Source organism: Rutilus rutilus, assembly GCF_951802725.1.
Source record: "Rutilus rutilus genome assembly, chromosome: 8".
NCBI classification, from domain to species: domain Eukaryota; kingdom Metazoa; phylum Chordata; class Actinopteri; order Cypriniformes; family Leuciscidae; genus Rutilus; species Rutilus rutilus.
In genome coordinates, this window is record NC_140222.1 from 37,990,245 (window position 1) to 38,008,767 (window position 18,523).

The window sequence follows — 18,523 nt, forward strand, 5'->3', positions numbered from 1 at the left end:
CTCACCTGCCTCCCATGCCGGAAACACCGCTTTGAATCCCGCTGGAAAGGTTACATTGGTGCCGTGACCCAGATGGGAGTGAGGTTTAGGGGGGAGGGTGAGAGTAACGAAATGTTTTCCGGAATGTGCTACAACACAATTCATAACATACTCAATGCAAGTACATGAAAGCAGATGCTTCTAGATATAAGCTTGATTTCAGGTTTCTTTTTAAAATGTGTCTGAACACGATTCGTAAACTCACGCAAGTGCGTGTTGAATTCTTAGTACTGGCGCAAGTAGTGCTTTAATGGGCATTAAAATGTCTTCCTCATTATAAACAAATCTTACCTTATCTTAAAACCAATTTAATCAAGCTCCAAAAACAGCTCATTTTGATATTAGGGGACGATATATTTGCATGAGTTTCTTTCTTCTGTTGAACACAATAGAAGATATTTTAAAGAATGTTGGTAACCAGAGAGTTGATGGACCCTATTGACTTCCATTGTAATTTTTTTCCCCCACTATGGAAGTCAATGGGTGCTGTAACTTTCTGCTCACCAACATTCTTTAAAGGGATACTCCACTTTTTTTGGAAATAGGCTCATTTTACAACTCCCCCAGAGTTAAACAGTTGAGTTTTACCGTTTTCGAATCCATTCAGCCGATTTCCGGGTCTGGCGGTACCACTTTTAGCATAGCTTAGCATAGATCATTGAATCGGACAAGACCATTAGCATCTCTCTCAAAAAAATGACCGAAGAGTTTCGATATTTTTCCTATTTAAAACTTGACTCTTCTGTAGTTAAATTGTGTATTAAGACCGACGGAAAATGAAAAGTTGCGATATGGCTAGGAACTATACTCTCATTCCTGCGTAATAATCAAGAAACTTTGCTGCCGTACCATGGGTCCAGCAGGCGTAATGATATGACGCAGCGCCTGAAAATAGTCCCCAGCTCGGTAGACTATAGGGTCGACTATTTTCAGGCGCTGCGTCATATCATTACGATTTACCATTTTTTTTAGAGAAATGCTTATCGTCTTGTCCGATTCAATGATCTATGCTAAGCTATGCTAAAAGTGGTACCGCCAGACCCGGAGATCGGCTGAATGGATTCGAAAATGGTAAAACTCAACTGTTTAACTCTGGGGGAGTTGTAAAATGAGCCTATTTCCAAAAAAAGTGGAGTATCCCTTTAAAATATCTTCTATTGTGTTCAGCAAAAGAAAGAAACTTATACAGGTTTGGAACAACTTGGCGATGTTAGCCAATCATAACAATGGCCATTTACTGACAAGCCTTAAAGGAGCCACACCTTAAAAACCGATCATTTCAGAGGGTCAGAATCAGGGTTGAAAAAAATCATCTTTATTTGTTTGTTTGTTCTTGTGCTAACTTTATTAACATTATAAGTGAACCTCAAGGAACATGTTAAACTAAAAAATAAAAATCCATGTCATGTATATGTAAATGTGGCTACATTGGCTAGTAGCTCACATTTGCATACTTGTGCAAATTATGTTTTTAGACTAAGAGAGATAATGTGCTTTTCACTGATTAAATACAAACTCTTATGTTTATCGTCACAAGGCCAAGCATGACTGAGTTTTCTCACAGGACACGGAACCAAGGCTCGCAAACGACACATAGACCTCTTCAGGCCGAGCCATCATCAATTAAAATCCTCTTCACGCAGGGGTAAATGGGCGCTCTGCAGCGGGGACCACTTTGTTCTCACGGGACACATTAGCCCCTCAGGCGAGATCCCTACATATGCTGCCGATTCTCTCAGATTACAACCAATTTTCTGGATGCATTCGGTTACATTGCCGACAGACACATCATAGCTAGAAAGCACATCTAAAAATATATGCGATGCAGTCCTATTGGGAATTATTTAGCGTGCATTTGTTTCATACCCTTCTGTAAAATATTACAGGCTATTTCTAGCTTTTTAATGTGTTTTATCCCCCTCCATTGAATTCAATGATTTAACGTATGTTCTGTTTACGGCTAAAGATATGGAATTAAACAGTAGGACAAAAATAGAGGTACTTTCAAATGTGATACTAAGAAAAATATCTCGCAGTTTTAACTAGAGTCCCTCGAGACATAAAAACTTAAGAATGCTTTATCTTACACTCTCTTAAACAATGGAAAATGAATTTCTTACCTCAATTGTTTTCACTTATTCAATTATACAGTTGAGCATCCTTCTCTAGTCCTTGTTCCAGCTCTGACCTTAAGGAATAATGACTATGTATGGTCTGTCATTTAGGAGAAACGCCTATGTGGACCTTTGACCTCTGTCTGGGTTGAGGGTCGTTCTATCAATATGTCGCTTTACTCTGGTTCCACACAATGAGGATGATGCAAGCAACCCGAGAACCCACTAGAGATGCTGGGATGGGGGTGTGGAGCCCGATGATCAATAGTTTTAGAATAGTCAGGCGGTTCAGGTTATGGATACTCACATTACTTGCTGCTTGCTTACGGGAACTGCAGATTAGGGCATGGATTTTTTTTTTTTTTTTTTTATTTTATAAACATGCAAAGGATAAAATAAATGACACAGTGTTTAAATATAGACTTGATACTGTAGAGAAGACAAAGGGATAATAGAGAACAGAAGTTCTTTCCAAAAATAGGGTACACAATTAGATCAAATATCTTGAATATAATACATTAAATACATGAAAATATTTGGAGATTTTACGCCCAACAAATTATTATGGAATATTTTCTTTAATTAGATCAATTACATTTCTAATTTTGTATATGGTTTGAAATTTTTGCAACTCTTGTTAACAGAACCGGTATATTGTTAAATACAGTTTAAAATATTGTGTGCACGATTCTAACAATAATAATGATAATACTGATTAATATTATAATTGTATATTATTATTGCATATCTGTAATTTTATTTCCTTAAATAAAATACAGCTGTTAGAATGAGTAACGGGGTTGTAAATAACAGGGAAGACAATAGTTTATCTATCTAAAATTATTATAATTTTTTTGCAGTTTTTGCAACGCTGTTTACAAATTTGGGACATTTCTTATGTTCTAATGTTCTCATTATTATTATTAAATAAATAAAATGACAGATATACATTAATAAACAGATATATAAATAAAATACTGCTATCTGAATGAGTAACAGAGTTGTGAATAACAGGTTTATGTATCTAAAATCAATCAATAAAGTTTTATATTTTTGCCACCTTTTACAAATTTGAGACATTTCTTATGTTCTAATGTTCTCATTATTATAATAATATTAATACTAATAAATAAAATGACTAATTACATGTTTTATGAGATTATTATTATTGTTATCAACGGTTTAACGGTAGACAATAGTATCAGATTTCGCTGCTTATCAGATTTGTGCCTCTAATGCTTTACAAAATATCTAATATGACATCAAACTGTACCTTATTCGCTGAAAGTGCCAGAAGACGGGTTTTATTTTTATTTTTTATAACAGGACATTGTGAGACTTGAGCGGAAAGATAAACCTGTTAATTAGCATACAGATTTCAGAATATTCCTAAGCAAGATAAATGCATAAATTTGAAGCGTGGCGGTTCACATCTATAACAGTCATTATATAGACCTCTCAGATCGCTTTGTTCCCTGCAGAGATGCCTGATGAGAGCCTGTCGAGATTCAAAGGTTAAGAGCAGGATAAGAACGGATAAAGAACTCCGGTGGATTGGGATAAGACTTTCAAAGAGTTCCAAAATAAATAAATAAAGATTTCTCTACTGCGGCTCGCTCCCGATTATCTCGGCGTAACTGATAAACTAATCCTTTACTGAACTTTGACTCTGATCATTTTTAGTGAAATAAACTTTGCGGAGGATTAAAGGTAGAGGATGTTAAGAGTACAAAGAAGGAATGAGAATCTTTTAATAATTAAAGTTCCTTAACGGTTCTTTAAGTACTTTTGAGGAAGACATTGTTGGAAATGAGAAATGCAATACTCAATGCATGTACTGCCCTCAGTATATTAAATAAAGATGAAAAAAAAAAAAAAACGAATATGCCATATAGTCTCCACTTATTAAAACAAAGTCCCTCCATCAATGAAAGACAATGGGATTTTTGATCTTTTTCGGTGTTCAAATCCCAACCCAAGTATGAGCAAACGTTACAGTGATGTTTGCCTTAGCAAAATGTAAACCGGAGTCCTCCGCCCTTTCTTTCTTTCTGCTTTCCCTTGATTCGTCCGTCACCTGATCTCTGAATGGCTTCACTAACCAGAAAATGTAATGAGGAAACATTACGGATATGTACGTTTTGTCCTTGCGCCTAAATTGGCCGTAATATGAGCCGAGTGATTCTTCATTCGATTATATCTGCAAGTCTCTGTTTCTTTGGCTCCTGTGTTTTTTTTTTTTTTACCAGCCACTAAAGAGTGAGACGGCTAACAAATCTTCTTCTTTTTTTTGCCAATCGGCAGACAGCACGTCATGCTATTTTTACATCTGAAGCACTTCGGCTTGCCTGAGACCCTGCGATGGCAGGAGACGTCTTCAGTGAAGTACTTTGCTTCATGACTGAGAGAGATAGGGGAATGAAAGAGTAATATATGACTTGCGGGAAAAGACATCTCCATCTGGCTCTGACTGATCTCTCGTGGAGGAACTAGAGCCCTGTGGAGCGGTCAGGGTGGAAATTAAAAATGCAGGTGCACGGATGTCAAGAGCCCTCTCTTCAGAATATGCAGACAGAGGGCCGACTGTATTTTATTGTCTTCATTTTGTTCTGTTTCAACTGGGTGTCGCACAGAGGAGCTGTTGTTTAACTGAATCTCACTAAACCCTTTTAGGAATCCATTTTATTTCATCCCAAAAATCAAAGGAAAGAATTGAAAAAGTATATAGTTGTCTTAAAGAAAACGAAGCCTATTTTGGCACCATTATGCATAATTTTATAATCATCATTCTACCCACACCCCAATCTCATTACTGTTTAAGTAATTATTATTATTATTACTGGAAATTGCTATTGAGAATAGAGGGTTTTTTTGTATTCATATTCGAGATTTGGGGTTTTAAAAAGAGAAAGTGTAATTCTTTTTAAGACATTTATATAGTTTTTTGTCTTTTGACCTTGTGACCTGAAAATGACCTTTTCCGTCATTTAATTTAATTTAATTTAAATGTCCATTTATTGTAAATTTGCAGCGTGACAAATACATTTTCAAAACTATAAATAAATATGCCATGTAGTCTCTTAATTAATATGAGGTAATCAGAACCTTTTTTTATTGAAATAATCATAGGAGGATTAGTTCATTTATTAAAATAATTTGATTTATTATATCACATCACAGGACACTGCTAAACGGCTCAATAAAATTAAAAACAATAATAACACTCACTCAGCCCACCTACTCACTCCCTCTCACTCACTCACTCACTCGATCATTTCGCTCACACTCACTCACACACACACACACACACACACACACACACACACACACACACACACACACACACACACACACACACACACACACACACACACACTTACACTAACTCACTCACTCACACACACACACACACACACACACACACACTCACTCACTCACTCACTCACTCACTCACACACACACACTAACTCACACTCACCTCACTCACTCATTTCACTCACTCACACTAACTCACACTCACCTCACTCACTCATTTCACTCACTCACACACACACACACACACACACACACACACTTACCTCACTCACTCACTCACTCACTCACTCACTCACTCATTTCACTCATTCACTCACTCACTCACTCACTCACTCACACTCACACACACACTAACTCACTCATTACACTCACTCACTAACTCACACTCACACATTTCACTCACTTACTCATTTCACTCACTCACACACTAACTCACTCATTACACTCACTCACTAACTCACACTCACCTCACTCACACATTTCACTCACTCACTCACTCACTCACTCACTCACTCACTCACTCACTCACTCATCCACTCACACACTCACTCAATCATTCACTCACTCACTCACTCACTCACTCACTCACTCACTCACTCACTCACACTCACCTCACTCATTTCACTTACTCACTCACTCACTCATTCACACACACACTCACTCACTCACACACACACTAACTCACTCATTACACTCACTCACTAACTCACACTCACACATTTCACTCACTTACTCATTTCACTCACTCACACACTAACTCACTCATTACACTCACTCACTAACTCACCTCACTCACTCACTCATTACACTCACTCACTCACACTCTCACTCACTCATTACACTCACTCATTACACTCACTCACTCACTCACAGATTTCACTCCCTCACACTCTCACTCACTCATTACACTCACTCACTCACTCACACACTCACTCACTCATCCACTCACACACTCAATCATTCACTCACTCACTCACCTCACTCACTCACTCACTCACCCACCCGCTCGCCCACTCACTCACAAACCAACCAACCTTATTGGTCCTAAAATAGTAAATAAATAGAGAAAAACAAACTTATTCCATTTCACTTGGGTATAAATTTGTACCAAGGTTATACATTTTTAGCATAAATTTAATTGAACCGTGTATATTTACTCGGTTATGGTCACTCCTCCTCTCAACACTCTTTAAACACAAATTTACACATAGCGCAGAGCAGAGACAGAGCTATGCATTGCAACACCTATTCATTTATGCTGGAGTGAAGCCACACCAATAAAACAGCAGAACCGGTGGTTAAATGTGGGCGCTTACCTTGCCCGGAATGCCAGCGCTCTAAAACGGGCACCCAAATTGGCAACTCACAGTGTCAGGAAAAAACAAGAAATAAAAATAATTGATGCATGATTCCAACGAGACCTGCCAGTCTGGGCTGTGACCTTCAGTTCCTGTCCCATAAGTTACTTTAACCCACATCTATCTCATGAGCCTCTGTCTTTAGAAATGACAGAGCCAAAATACTCCAATTAATGGGTTCCTTACTGCAAAACAATGTTTTAACCAGTGCTGGGTAGTAACTGATTACATGTAATCTGGATTACTTAATCAGATTACAAAAATGTAGTACTTGCAATTGGATTATATTAAGTTTTAAAATGGTCATAATCAGATTACAGTCACTTTTACAGTTACATGATTACATATTATTCACACAATGGCAGTAAATTATTCATAATTTTTGATTTTCATGTTTATTATTGTGTGTTCATGTAATGCAGGGATTCCCAAACTTTTTGTTTGTCAGACAAACCCCTTTGCCCTAAAATATTTACTAGAGTTAGGTCAAAAGTAATCTAAAAGTAATCCAAAAGTAGTCCGAATACATTACCTAAACTGAGTAATCTAGATTACAATTTCTATCTAAAATGTCTCGACCGCCAGTTGTATAATCTATCATGGCGGTAATCCGAAAACCAAATCTTAAAATGTACAACATCTTAGCACTAGTTCTAAAGTCAGAGAACTGGATAAAAAAAGCAGCCAGCTCTCTAATGAGAAACCATCTCACAGCTTCAACAAGGTCTTTTGTGTTTGGCTCTGGGAAGCCATGTGTGGAAAAACCTCATTTGAAGCCACTTGTGTGCTTGAAACACGAGGAAAAATCCCGCATGCTGCTCTTCATTCGAGAGGCACATGTCATGGCAGGTATTCAAAGCTATTCCTCAAACCGCTTGCTTTCATCTCCCCATAAATGGCACACTTACTGGGACATATGACCTTTGAGTCTAATCCCAGACAGCTTGTTTGGTGGTCACGCTTGAGGTGATATGCAACCAAGAGGATTGGTTTGTAGGACCCGCTTTAAGACGTGCAGAGAAGATAATTAGCCGAGACAAGAAAGAATACAACAATCTTATATCAGTTCTGAATATTAGTGAAGCATATTTGGGGTTCTGGCTGGTGTGTTGGTGTCGCCAACCGCCAATCAAATGTTAAGTAAGTGCTTAACATTTATCATTGATACTGAGAATGACACTTCAAACCTTTCAATTATTAGTCATACGTCTCATGACATCCGTCAAAACTCCTTTGAGAAGTAATGACTTCACATTAAACCCCATGTGGACAACTGACAGCGAGCCTGTGGGAAATCATACAGCAGGACACAAACTGTATTAGGATGAGTTCTGATTGGTCGGGGCGCAAACGCTAAGAGCATTACGAACAGAATCTGCTCTTAGATTAGCCATTTCTAGCTAAGATTCATCTATAAATACAGGACTTTGGTCTTTCTCTCTGTCACAACAGCAGATTTCCATGTTTTTTTTGTTTTTTTTTCAGGGAGCATCCCATCCGTCTGTCATTGTGATGGACAGATGCACAGCAGGGAGAGGAGGGGAGGAAGGAAAAAAAGGTGAAAATAGACAGATCTAGGATGCAATGAAAGTGATTAACATGCACGCTGATAGGCTACGTGTCCTCAGTGAATGGTGACACCTGCCAACTTATTCAATTTGCATGCAGAATATCTTCAAAGATCCAGTCGTTGCGAAAAACAACTTGTTTTGGCCTCCATATACTGGTGGTAAGACCAAAAAATGAATCAAATAAATGGAAAAGAATTTAGTACAAGAAATTTGAGTAAGAAACTGAGAAAAAACATTATTTATTTTTTTTTAAATACAAATAAAACAACACATTTTATTTGTATTTTTATGCATTTTTAGATCATAATAATTATAATAAACAATTATTGTTATTATTATTACTATTTATAGGGTTTTATTTTTTTGTTTTCATCTTGAACTGAAGAGTTTTAGAGTAGCATCACTGCAATACTGTGGAATAAATGGTATAGCTGAATCTCTACCCAGTAACACATTTCAACCGTCAGCAGGTAAATACCATCATAACACGAAGCCCTACTCACTGCTGGTTCTTGGCAAAGCTAAAAACTGCATCCAACTGAATTTCAGAAGTCGTCGTATCATGGTTAGAAAAGAGAAAAAGCAAAGGAACGCGCACAGTGGGGGAGAATGAGCTTCCATCCAAAAATAGAACAAGCCTTGTTAAATATTTTAGGCACTCGGCAGACAGAAAGAAGAAAAAAACCCTAGCCACAAACAAAAACACTCTAGCGTTGAATGATTAAGATCCCGTCTTGCATTATAAGTGCATAAATAGGTTTAGCAGCGTGTCGCGACTGAATGTCGTCGATTTATCTGCAGCGATGAACCGTGCGCCGCTCTCACCCCCGTAATTCCCTCCACCTCGGCCTGGGCCGGCTCTTAAAAGCCAGCGCTGTTATTTAAGTGCTGGCTTTGTGGAAACTAGGAGCTTGGCGAAACAAAGTGAGATTAGCCAGTGCTAGGAAAAGCAGGCCACTTTTAGCAACGGTTAGCGGTTGCGACTGTCACGCCAGCAACAAACGGCTTAGTGTGGGGCGTCAGGACCGGGCCGGGGGAACCTCTGAGAGCTTGGCACTTCTCACCCACTCTTAACAACCTATGACATTCCATCAAACCCCCCCATAGGCCATAAGGAAATTGCAGAGAGGATTTCTGGGATAGATGCAGAGGTAATGGGCGTCAGGTTCTTTCATGGCAAGCCGAGTAAAGGCGGAGCGGAGGGGTGTCTAGAAACAGGGTTTGATCAAAGCCAGCGAGAGGTAACCAGCCTCTAGAATGATAAGCAGCTCAGTGCCGAGGTAAAAAAAAAAAATGCTGCATGCCGCAGAGGAACACAAACACTGGAGCGAATAGTGTATAAAAATAAAAGTGCATGCTCAAATGCAAGCGTGCCAGCTCCTTTACCCAGAGTTGCATTGTTCGCCTCTCACAAAGTAATCGATGCTGCATGAAAACGCATGCATTCACATCGCCTAGCTGGCATGCTTTTGCCACATATTTCTTTAAAAGTAAGTGTTTACTAAAGAGACAAGAATGCCCCATTAGCACAATTACATTGTAAACAAAGCTTTTCAAAAGTCCTGGAAAGGTTGTGATCATATACGTTAAATCATTGCAAGCTGTTTGTGTTTTAGCAGCGTTTTTTCGAGTCACAAACATAACGTCGAATATGAAGTTATTTGCCTAACGTTTTTATTTTGGGATAATGAGACAAAGCTAAAGACAACGGGCGAAATGGGGATATACCGGTAACTGTCTCGTTCTGTCCACTGGATCACGCGCTTGTGTCGGACTGGTAGTGGGATTTAGACTATTTCTGAGAATTAGAAAAGAGAATTAGACTATTTCCGAGGACTGCGCAGGGTACGGCCTTGATCCTGGAACGACTAGATGCCTGCTGCTAAAACTAAGCCGGAGTGCCACAAGCATCCCATCATCCCACCAGCATGGGAGACACTAAACCCCATCCCGTTTATAAACCTCAAATCAACCAGGTCAGCCTAATCGATTTATTTTGCAGAAACCGAGCGAGCTAATAATAGCGATTAGCTTGTATTTTAGCGTAAAGAGTAGGTGGGGATGGAAACAAATGCTGGTGGAGCCACGAGGGTGGATGATTATATCTTCAAAACGAGTGCAGACGTCAGCTGCAGGGCTGTCTCATTCCTAATTCATACTGACACCACATCCTCTGCGCTACATAACAGAGAGATCTGTGCAGTAATTACTAGCGCAGACATGTATATTCAAGAGAAAACAAGGAGGTGATCGGGAGAGAGAGAATGAGCGCAATAAGCAGAATAAATATTTTATTGATCAAAGGTTGTTCTTTTATAGCTTTAAAGTCTTAATACATCATTTACTCACCCTAATGTCATTCCAAACCTGTATGACTTTTTTCTGTGGAACATTGTTTCTCTCCAAACAATGGAAATCAATGGTGTCCAAAACAACACTGGACTTTTACTGTACTGACAAGCAGAGACATGTTTCAAAATATCTTCTTTTGTGTTCCACAGAAGAAAGTTAATTAGCTCTCCATTTAATAGCTCTGTCATCTAAAAGAAACAATTGCGATATAAAAGAGGTGATTTTTCTTTCCTACAGATGGAATAACATGACTCCTGAAGTTTAGTTTATGCCACGGTCATACATGATTGCTAACTGCTAATGCTAGTTGTGACAAGTGATATTAAGGGGAGGGGCAATCAAATTTTAGAGGGCATTTGATCATGGACATCAATATTATCCATTCTACAAACTCCTTGTCCTGTAGGGTTGAGTTGTTGTTGTTTTTTATCCGTTTTTCCTCGAAACATAAAGAAATTCTGATGGTCTTCAAAATCAGTATTGTAGTACTCGAGACTGGACTAATGGACTCATATCATAGACTCAGAAATATTTGACTCGGACCCAAACCTCTTCAGGTCTCATGTCAACTCGGACTTGACCCTCTTCTGGTCTCTGTCTATACTCAGACTTGACCCTCTTCTAGTCTCTGTCTATACTCAGACTTGACCCTCTTCTAGTCTCTGTCTATACTCAACTTGACCCTCTTCTGGTCTCAATATCGACTCAGACTTGACCCTCTTCTAGTCTCTGTCTATACTCAGACTTGACCCTCTTCTAGTCTCTGTCTATACTCAGACTTGACCCTCTTCTAGTCTCTGTCTATACTCAACTTGACCCTCTTCTGGTCTCAATATCGACTCAGACTTGACCGTATTCAAGTCTCAGTCTCGACTTTAACTCAACCCTCTTCAGGTCCTTTCTCGAATCGGACTCGACCCTCTTCTACTCTTAAGGCCCGTTCACACCAAGGACGATAACTATAAGAATAACGATAAAAGATATAGTTTTAAAAATGGTTCTCAATATTAAAAAGAGTTCACACCACAGCTATGACGATATTGGCACAGAGAAACAATATCGTTGGAATCACTTTCAGAACAATTTTATCCAGATGATGAACAATAAAAACGTTGGCAGCCAATCAGAATCCATCCTGCTGTAACGAGCTTGGGCATTTAAAGTGACAGACAAGCACGCGCTTAGAATAATCAGAACGTCATCGTCCGCTGGTGTGGGCGCTAATATAGTTATCGTTCTTGGTGTTGAACGGGCCTTTAGTCTTTACTCTGACACACCCTACTCAGGTCTCAATCTGGACTCGAATGAGCTGGTCTCGGCTACAATCCTGTTTCTAAATATGTTTCTAAAAGGACAAATGTGTGCTGTGCAGCAATAATCGAAACCATGAACTCTACGAAAAGATAGGACTAAAGAAAGGGTGATGGAGAGGGAGATATAGTTGAGCAGTCGGCTGTTTCTTTTACACTGGCTGGATCGGGGATCACAGTCAGCAATGCTTCAGTCTTGAATTTTCCACCCTGCAAAGCCGTTTCACTGCTCAGGATTGCTACTGCCGCATCTTTGCACTGCAAATAAGTCCAGATATTGGCATTTCCAAGAGCTTTTGGAGACGTGTGTGTCACATCCTGACTCGGTAATTTATGGTAGGCCTCTTTCACTCTCCCCCTCTCGCTGCTTGAGAGATTTCTGCCCGGTTTTCATTATTGAAAAGGGCCACCCTCTTTCTCTCCCTCCCTCCCTCTCCATCTTATTAGATCTGCGATTCCAAGAGTGCATTAGGATATTAAATTCAGGATGGGAATGGATGCTGCCTGCCGACTTGGCAAGACTCCCCGTTGCTGCCTAACCTCGCTCCTTCTCCTCCTCGACGGTCTTGGACCGGTCAGATCCAGAGAGAGCGGGCATCTCTCGCTGAATGGGTCCTGCTCGTCATGTCCTGCCATCTCTGTACCGAGGTTGACGAAGACACAAAGCAGCCACTTGTGAGCGGGAAGCGATGGCGGGGCCAGCACAGTGGCTGCTCTGTCATCGTATGAATCATTCTGACGTGTTCGAGGATAAAGACGTGCATGCATGCGCCCACACAGCATAACAACCCCCTCTCGCGCCGCCTTAGGAGCATTCCTCATGACATGTGAGCTTCCATTATGGCAGCTCCTTCGCCATTGTTATTTATTTGACTTAGGGGAAACTGTTTCACAAACAAGGGCGTATTTTTCTTGCTTTCTGGAGAGACGCAAGACAGTTGTTGTTGGGCAAAACACACAAAGATAAAGGAGAATAAATAAACTGTGCTGTTAGACTAACAAAAATGGTTGCATTTTCTGTGCAAAGCTCGCTGCCAAAGTGCATTCTGGATGATTGCTCCACTGTTGCTAAGGTATTCTGGTTGGTTGGTGGTAGATGCTTACTGGTGCAATTCAAAGGCGCACCCCAAATATGACCCCAGATATGGCTCGAGGCCTTCCTTCAATGGAAATCTTAAGGGTTTTTCCTCTGCTTTTTTGTCTGCCAGAGGAAAAACCCAAAGTCCAGTCGTTTAGAAAAACGATCACAGATTTGAGGTATCTGTCATGTTCATAGCACCAATTAAAGTCCCCCTGTGGTCAATCATTTTATCCCTTAAAACTAATCTTTAATCACCAAAATGACATATTTAAACGTCTTTCCTTGAACATTCATCATGCCTTATAATGAATGTAACTCTTGCCTCATTTAGTAAACGCGGTTCTATGAATATGCAAATTAGCCCCGCCTCCACTCACTCACTTCAGCTCAGAGATCCACTCGTTGACGGTCACACGTTGACCTGATTTTAGATAAGGTGGTTTGTGACATCAGAAACACCAGCGATTTCAAACCGTGTTTTAGAGACTGTCTTTGGTTCACTGCAGTTTTAAGGAAAAAATACTCAGCAATGGTGTTGACTTATGAATTTGCACATGGTTTGTCTTGAAGCATATTAAAAACACCACATAGACATAGAAACAACATTAAAAGCTTGATGTCACCACAGGGGGACTTGGTATAGGCCTATTCGTATAATCAAACTCTTTAAGTCAGGAAATATACAAAAGATACCAAGGTATTACCATGTTTTTTGAACATGTTAGCATGGTAATCCCATAATCTTTGTACCATGGCAATACTTTGGAGTACCATCCCTTATAAAAGTACTCTGGAAGTACAATGGCATAGTTATGGTATTACATGGTAATATGGTAAATGTCCAAAAAGTACTTTTTTATCACACATTAGGTCGCCATGTGAATAACATGGTTATCTTCAAAGAACACAATAATATAACTATGATTTTTTTTCAACATGATACCATTAAAATTCCATCAAAAGGCTTTCCAGTTCTCACTGCTCACAGATCTTTTCACTTTACATATCCCTTCAACATAATCAAGCGAAGTTGTCAAGCAACGTCTTTCTCTTCCTCTGTTTGGCATATCAGTTTGACCTCATTCACGATGCATTCTCTCAGCTTGTGAGAGAAAAAAACTTTTTTCAAAACCACCTAGGCTTCCCTACATGAGAGATGAGAAAGGTGACAATTTCCCAGGATTGGTTGCATTCACAGGACACGGTCATCTAGATTCCCTGTCGACTATACCGATGGAGGTCGACAGGGATTACACAAACAAATTCACCTCATCTAAACTCAGGAGATGCGGTAGAGCTCAAGTCTCGGAAATGAGCAGATGATGGGTTTTAAATAATAAAGCAGTTGAGTGCTTCTGCGATCTTCTTTACGACCAAGCGAACCATTCAGGCGCTTGTTCAAGCCAAGGCATTGCTTGACATAATTGTGCACCCATGCTTGAGCGGGAGAAGCCGAATAATGCATGGTGTGGGGGGGTGGGGGGTGACTCATTTAAAATAAAAGGCAGGCTGGAAGTTTTCTTTCTCTCGATGGGACATACTATTTGACCTAGATTGTACTAAAAAAATTGCGCATTAGATGTGAATTAGTGGAGCATGCTCTTGTACGACTCGATTACGCGGAAGCGCTTCTTCCATGGCTGCTCGACTGCGGTGTAATTCGACCTGTCATTCACATTTGCATTGGACAATCGAACAAGAGGTCTGCATATTATATTGAGTAGACTGCCCAAAAATGAATGTCACTTTATTCACATTCATGTCATTCCAAACCAATAGGCGTCTATTTGTTCCTGTCAGCACAAGGGCAGAATTTAGAAAAAGTACGTGGCATTTTCCATACAAAAACAGCTCATTGTGACCATGTTCCTCAATGATAGAAGTATTTTCAATGTTGGCAAAACCATCCATTTAAAAATAGAGTCTTATGTGTTTGTCAGCAATACCATGCCTTCATTTGATACTACATAATGGCCATATTACCAGTGATGCAAAAATTATATTTGCATAATATAATAATGGATTAAATTATATTAATGTTAATTATATTATATACAGTGCAATGCATAAGTGAATACACCCATGCTAAAATTGACTAAAAAGAGGAATAAAAAATCATATTTTGGAAATTGAACTTAATGCCTTAATTTAAAAAATTAGGAAAAATCCAACCTTTAAGGACACCAATTTTCTTTGTGAATGAATAATGTATCGTAAATAAATAAATGTTCTTCCTTAAAATACATGGTGCATAAGTGAGTACACCCCTATGTTAAATTCCCATAGAGGCAGGCAGATTTTTATTTTTAAGTATTTAAAAAAAAAAAAAATTAGGATACTATGCATCCTGATAAAGTTCCCTTGGCCTTTGGAATTAAAATAGCCCCACATCATCACATAGCCTTCACCATACCTAGAGATTGGCATGGGGTACTTTCCATAAGATCATCTCTCAATGCAAATCAAACTAGCTTTTAGGCTAACTGAAATAAAATCATGCCAATCTCTAGGTATGGTGAAGGCTATGTGATGATGTGGGGCTATTTTAATTCCAAAGGCCAAGGGAACTTTATCAGGATGCATAGTATCCTAATTTTTTTTTTTTTTTAAATACTTAAAAATAAAAATCTGCCTGCCTCTATGGGAATTTAACATAGGGGTGTACTCACTTATGCACCATGTATTTTAAGGAAGAACATTTATTTATTTACGATACATTATTCATTCACAAAGAAAATTGGTGTCCTTAAAGGTTGAATTTTTCCTAATTTTTTAAATTAAGGCATTAAGTTCAATTTCCAAAATATGATTTTTTATTTCTCTTTTTAGTCAACTTTAGCATGGGTGTATTCACTTATGCATAGCACTGTATGTATTATAAATATATTTGTATAATATGTTTAGATTTATTAACAATATTAATATATTATTATAGTATATTACTGACTGCGGTTGGTTAACAGATTGACAACAATTATTTGTGAACAAAAGAAAAAAAAAAATGCTACAGTAATGAATCATAGCCGTACGGAAATAGTATATTAATAACCAGTTCCCCTGTGTCATCAGACAGCTGTGAGTTTCATCTAAAACTGAAATGCAGAACTCTTGAGTGCTTGTGAAGATTTCACCTTATACAATTCTAAAAATTCTTCTTTAGAAATATTTTGTATTTCAAATGTAATATCATAATCAATAAATTAGTGCTGTCAAATCGATTAATCGCATCTAACATAAAAGTTCGTAAATATATAATAATGTATGTGTACACACACACACACACACATACATATATACACACATATATATATAAATATATATATATATATATATATATACACACACACACACACACACACACACACAAACTTTTATGTTAGATGCGATTAATCGCGATTAATCGATTTGACAGTACTGAAACATTTATATAATAAATGTTATGGTCCTGAAAAATAATCTAGACCTAGTTATTTTAGAGACAATGCTGATGAAATGTTGCAAAGATCATTATTTTTTCTTTTTGGAATAAGATGCTCGAAAATAAATCACAACGATTCCAGGAGCACATTAATAAATAAGGTCAATTTTGAATTGACGTCCACCAACATCCTGCTATTACAGGCAAGACCTTCCGCTATATGCTCATGTTTGCAAGACACAATTTTCACTTAGCCCGAATGCCAAAAAGCGTTCGTTCTCCTATCCTATTTCCACAGTCAGTTATTAGCCTGTAACCTTTCAGTCTAATGGAGGATTTCAACTCTTCCCTATGCGGTTAGCCGTCCCTCTGAGGATACAGAGTGCTTTCAAATGAACACTCTTTTTTCCACCCCTCTTTCCCACTATCGAGACTCCCAACCAGTGGCGGAAACTCCAGAGGTCCCTCCCCTCCTCTTAAGTACTACTTTAGAAAATAGCATTGTACTAGAGCTTTCCTCTTAATGTAAAGGCAACATGTCATGGCAAGGCGCCCACAACGCTCAGGTACACGCGTGCCTTTCCGGAAAGGACATCATTTGTGCCTGTAGGAGGTGGATAGTGCGTCTCATAAATATCGCTTGGGGGGGATCTCTCTGCGGAGCGGCGATGGATCCGTGTTTGGTTTTCTGGGGCGGATAGTCAAGCACACCATGGCAGTTTTCCTGTGGCTGATTAAAATGGAAGGTGGCAGCCACTCTGTTTGGGGAAAACAGGTGTTTGATACACATGTCAGATTGATTATATCCCAAAAATCACCATGGAAAAAATCGTTAGGCGTCAGGAAAATCCTCCTGGTCTGAAATTAATTACTTAAGCTTTATTTGAGTATCCTAGAGAGCTTTTATTTAGATTTCTCTCAAGCCTACGTTTAAATTGATGCCAGTGTCAAACTAACAATTCATCTAAATCATTTATTTTACACTCTTATTAAGGCATTTAATTGACTATAAAATAAGTACATTTTAACTTGTATAATAAATAAGTCATGCACAAATATCAGTTTAGACTAATAAATGCAATAACCTTATATTCATTACACTTAAATATAATTAATAATGTAATCTTTAGCAAATCTTAAAATTATATATTTTTTTCATAATGTACACATTGCCTAAATTCACATTAAAACAACTGATTTTAACTGATTTGTTTTTATTTATTATTAAGACAAATTAGAATAGAATATCGGTATTTAACAGTTATTGTTCGTAATATGAAAACCAAATGAGTAAAGTTTGTAAACGAACTTTGATGTAAATGATCAGCTTATCGGTTTGTGCATCCCTAATATAAAATAATAACTATGTTTCACTATGGAAAGCAAAAGGAGATGTTTAGTAGAATGTTCAGGCTGCTCTTATCCATAAATAGTGGCCATGTCTGACGAATTCCAAAAGTGTTTTTTAGCATTATTTATATACTATTATAGTACAATATATAATATACTATTAACTTTTATTTTTGTATTATCAGTTTTTATAAAAATTTTATGTGGGTTTTTTTGTCAATTTCAAAGTTTAAAAAAAAAAACGTTTTTCACATAATATTTATACATTGTTTCGGCATTATTTTCACAAAAACGATTCTTTATCGTTTTAATTTTAGTTTACAATAACAACACTACTGCAAAAATGCAACATAACATCATGACTTTGCGTAAACATACACACCACTTTCAAGTCAAGTGGCGTGTTATCTATACGCATTTTGAGCTATCCGCGTGTATGTCCACGCCGAAACGAACCGTCATCTTCCGCGTGTATGTCTACGCCGTTAAATGTCAGAGTGATGTCGCGTGTATATGTACGCCATTAAATGTCCGAGCGAAACGGAGCAAAATTTATATCTACATCTGGTGAGCAATATTTTTTTTCCTAGGATGGTATAGGGGAAGACTCATAAA

The 18,523-nt window shown here is 38.3% G+C and overlaps 1 protein-coding gene across 5 annotated transcripts in view; it reads right to left on the reverse strand.

The window, feature by feature from the left end:
* Positions 1–18,523, reverse strand: part of pcbp4 (poly(rC) binding protein 4) — an 80,160-nt gene that overhangs the window by 53,358 nt on the left and 8,279 nt on the right. The window lies entirely within an intron of this gene.